We start from the raw sequence: 4,996 nt of genomic DNA, 5'->3' as shown, positions 1-4,996 counted from the left end.
AAAAAAAAAAAACCTCCAAGTGAGTGAAGATATTTACAAAGTATATACCCCACCTACTATCCAGAAATTCCATTAATTAACTTGATAAATATTTATTGAAAGCCTGTTGTGACTTGGAGCACTGTTCTGGGTGCTTGGAATACAGAACAGAAATCTCTGTCCCTGTGAAGTTTATATTAGAGTGGGAAGATGAAGACAAAGAAGAAAGACAACCTGATAGAAAAATGGACAAAATGTTTATGAACTGGTATTTCCCAGAAGAACACCAAATGGTCAATAAACATATGTAAAGTTGACCACCATCATTAGTCATGAAGAAAATACACATTCAAACCACAGTGAAATACCAACTCACATCTAATAGATTGATAAAGGAGCTTTTATCCACCACAGGTGGACACATAAATTGGTACAACTATTTTGGTGAACAGTGTACATTATCTGGTAAAGTTGAAGGTATAGATACCTTGTAACTCAGCAATTCTAGTTTAAAGTATATATTCCCAAAAAAAGTCTTGCACATGTGTACTAGGAAGTACATACAATAATATAGTAGCATCATTTGCAAAAGCTTAACTGGAAACAACCCAAATATCCATTAACAGAGAAATGAATACATTTTGGTTTATTAACATGGTGGAACAGTATACAATAATGAGAATGAATGAACTATACGGCTACACACAACATGTTTGATTCTTACAGATATAATTTTGAATGAGTGAATCCAGGTACAGAATTTTAAAAAATACTGCATTCTTCCATTTGTATATTGTTTAAAAACAGATTAAAGTAAATCATAGTTTGATATGTATAGAGAAAGAGTTATGTTGATAATCTCAAAAATCAGGTCAATAGCTGATTCTTATCTTGGAGGCTGGCAAGTAGAGACTCAGTATAATCATTTCTCTATTTCAATTAATTATGTGATGACTACATGGATGTTCCCTTTATATAGTTGTATAAGCTAGAAATTTTATGCACTTTTCTATATGGCATATAGAAAAATGTAAGCTTGTTATTTTGAGGGAAAAGAATTGCTTTGAGATTGTTTGGGCAGGTTTAAAAATGTTCTATTTTTTTTTAAAAAAAAGTTCTGTTTTTGTGCCAGGCACAGTGGCTCACACCTGTAATCCCTGGGAGGCCGAGGCAGGCGGATCATGAGGTCAGGAGATTGAGACGATCCTGGCTAACATGGTGAAACCCCGTCTGTACTAAAAATACAAAAAAAATTAGCCAGGCATTGTGGTGGGCACCTGTAATCCCAGCTACTCGGGAGGCTGAGGCAGAAGAATCTGCTTGAACCATGGAGGCGGAGGTTGCTGTGAGCCGCGATCACGCCACTGCACTCCAGCCTGGGTGACACAGCGAGACTCCTTCTCAAACAAACAAACAAAAAAACAAAACAACAATATCAAAAGAAATGGTTTTTATCTTTCATCTGACTTTTGTATTCTGCATTATTGCTTCTCTGGGACTCAAGTAAAGAATATTTGCAGTCGTTTAGACAGTTATAAGTTAATGGTACATGAAACTGTTAGAATCTTCATCTCTCAATCCCTTAAATCCAATTTCAAAAGAAAAATTTACCTTTATTCAGAGTATTCAAAGGATGTGATCTAGACTCTAAAGTGCTAGTCTGTTTCTTAAAAAATTATTTTATATGGTGGTGCGCGGTGGCTCACACCTCTAATCCCAGCATTTTGGGAGGCCAAGGTGGGTGGATCCTGAGGTCAGGAGTTTGATACCAGCTTGGCCAACATGGTGAAACTCCGTCTCTACTAAAAGTAAAAAAATTAGCCGGGCATGGTGGCATGCGCTTGTAATCCCAGCTACTCAGGAACCTGAGACAGGAGAATTGTTGGAACCCAGGAGGTGGAGGTTGCAGTGAGCCGAGATTTCACCACTGCACTCCAGTCTGGGCAACAGAGCAAGACCCCGTCTCAAAAAAACAAAAAGAAAAGTATTTTATGTTCACACCCTATGACCCTATGTATTTTATTTAGAAAGTGTTTTAGCTATAATAAATTATAAAATTGAGATTAATTTATATGTACACTTTTTAGAATTGTACATTCAGGATTTAAACATCAACTACATGGGTATGGTTTAGTACTATTATGTTTTAAATATGATTTAAACTATGATTTTAAATTCTGAGGTAATTTTGTGAAAAGCTCACTATATTTTCCATGAATTTTGATTGTATACTCTTATTTTTTTTTTTTACAGTGGTACTCAACTAGGAGGTCTTATTACAGTACTGTGCTTCTTTTTCAATCATGGAGAGGTTCGTTTTCTAGAAAGCAATTTTTAAGAAGTAGAAGGGGTTATAGAGGAACAAGGAAATATACTCGTCAAAACAATATGTAATTGTATACTACTTATGACTTCACAATATTTTAGAGACCCTTGTGTTATAAGTTGATACTTTAATCACACTGATTGAAATGTTTAAATAGCTAGAATTTCAAACGTGAAATCTCTTGCCTTACTTTTAGTAAATATATACATATACATATATTCTGTAGAGAAAAGGAAATACTGTACTTGTTGAGTTGAATCACGTCATGCACATTATCTGATGTATTCCCAGTAAACTTTTTTTGTGGGTGGTGGCAGCCTCATCATACAAGTTATGAAATTTAAATTTAGAGAAGGTTAAGTTATTTATCCGCATTCCACATTTGCTGCATTATGAAGCTGGATTTCCCATTCCATGTCTGTCTGCCTCTAAAACCTCACATATGTATATTAATTTATATTTTATAAATGATAAAATTATAGTTATATTTTATAAAAACATATTTTATATATATAACATATATATTCAACTTTTTTATTGTGGTAAGAATAAGTAACATGAGATCTGCCCTCTTAACAGATTTTTAAGTGTACAATACGGTATTAACACAATATTGTATAGCAGATCTCTAGAACTTACTCATCTTGCCTAAGTGAAACTTTGTATGCATTGCACTCCCCTTAACAACAATGAAAGAGGCCTCAAGCCTGACAGCAGGGACACAGTTAAGACACTGCCTCCTGCTCCCTTACTTCTTTCTGTTACGTCATGCTGTCTGTTCGGTAATGCAAAATGCTGAATTCAAAATAGACATTAACTTACTAATTCAGCCCAATGAAACACAGTCCGCCTAAAAAAGAGCTCATAGAAGCTTATTTCAAATACGGTGGATTCATTCAACAAAATATTGAGTACATACCACGTCCATGCTCTGTTAGATGTTGAGGATATGGCAATGAAAAAGAGAGAGATTCTGACTACTAGCTCTTGGGAACAAAATATTTAATATGTTATGACACAGGTTACATAGGGTAGAAGTACTTTTTTTTTTTTCAAGGTGGAGTCTTGCTCTGTCGCCTAGGCTGGAGCGCCATGGCGCGATCTTGGCTCACTGCAACCTCTGCCTCCTGGGTTCAAGCAATTCTCCTGCCTCAGCCTCGTGAGTAGCTGGGATTACAGGCATGTGCCACCATGCCCAACTAAATTTTTGTATTTTTAGTAGAGATGGGGTTTCACCATGTTGGCCAGGCTGGTCTCGAACCCCTGACCTTGTGATTCACCTGCCTTGGCCTACCAGAGTACTGGGGATTACAGGCATGAGCCACCACACCCGGCCAGGGTAGAAGTACTTTCATCCATTGCTGTTGCGTTAATTTTTAAAAATCAGTTAGATAAAGGAATCATAAAAATTACACATGAAAGCCATATATATTATTTTAAAGCAAACAAATGCACTGTCATTCAACAATGTGCTGATATAATGACAAAGCTTTTTCTTTTAGTGTGCCAGGAAACTGTTGGTATAAGTTGACTTTCTTATATGTATCATAATTCCTCTTCCAACATTTACAATTTTGGTATCTTGAAAGAGGAGCAATAACTTTTAAGACTCTTGCAAAGTAATAAGAGTTCACATTCTTTCTAGAATTTCAGAATTTTTGATGGAAAATTTTTCTAATACTCTGACCTATATGTCTTAGAAGTCATTTTAAAGTTTGTATGAAAATTTAATACTTTCATTACATGCATCGCATTTGTAGTTCACAAATACTTCTCGTTGTTTTTAAAATATATACTTAACCTTTTTTAAGGTACATTTTACAAATTCTGAGGCAATCTTAGCTATTCGAAGTGTGTATTTATATTCATTCGAATATACTTGTTATGTAGAAACTCTCTTGGTGCTTGCGAGTGATCTAGGTGACATTTGTTTAGGTATTTGTCTTGGCATGCATATATCCCAAAGCCTGGGATGCCAGGATCATATGCCAGGATCATACCTTGAGAGCGGGACTGTGGATCTAGTTGGTCAGTCACAGAATTCTCACAACTCTTATATGTACAATCTTGTTTGTCCCTTGGGTTTCCTTTTGCTGGGTCTGATATATCTGTTGCTGGTTTCTGGACATGGTAGTTAATTGCTCTCTACTTAATGGCCTCATGCGTTAAGAGAGCTTCAAAAACTGAGAAGCCATGCCAGACACTCAGAAATGGGATATAGTGAACCTAGTGTTAAAATTACTAAAACAGACTCACCCCTGGTTTTTAAATATGTTTGTTGTAGTAAACATGTAAAGTGGGCATTTTGTTGATTTCAGGCCACCTGTGTGGTCTGGACACCACCTCTCCGTGAAAGTTTTTCCTATCCATTCCTTGTACTTCAGATGTATATTTTAACTTTGATTCTCAGGTAACTTTGATTCATAAAACAAAGGCAAATAAATTATAATTTAAGTTTCTTAAAATATGCTTCAATTCAGCACTTTGGGAGGCTGAGGTAGGTGGATCACTTGAGGTCAGGAGTTCAAGACCAGCCTGGCCAACATGCTGAAGCCTCATCTCTACTAAAATACAAAAAGTAGCCAGGCATGGTGGTGTGCACCTGTAATCCCAGCTACTTGGGAGGCTGAGGCAGGAGAATTGCTTGAACCTGGGAGGCAGAGGTTGCAGTGAGCCGAAATTGTGCCACTA

The 4,996-nt window shown here is 36.3% G+C and overlaps 1 pseudogene; it reads left to right on the top strand.

Moving 5' to 3' along the window:
• The window catches only part of LOC105533750, a 136,287-nt pseudogene that overhangs the window by 42,562 nt on the left and 88,729 nt on the right, over positions 1-4,996 (top strand).

The sequence above is a fragment of the Mandrillus leucophaeus genome, unplaced genomic scaffold (genome assembly GCF_000951045.1).
Source record: "Mandrillus leucophaeus isolate KB7577 unplaced genomic scaffold, Mleu.le_1.0 Scaffold128, whole genome shotgun sequence".
In the NCBI taxonomy this organism is placed as follows: Eukaryota; Metazoa; Chordata; class Mammalia; order Primates; family Cercopithecidae; genus Mandrillus; species Mandrillus leucophaeus.
The sequence above is the reverse complement of the archived record's forward strand: the minus strand, read 5'-3'. Positions and strand labels throughout refer to the sequence as shown.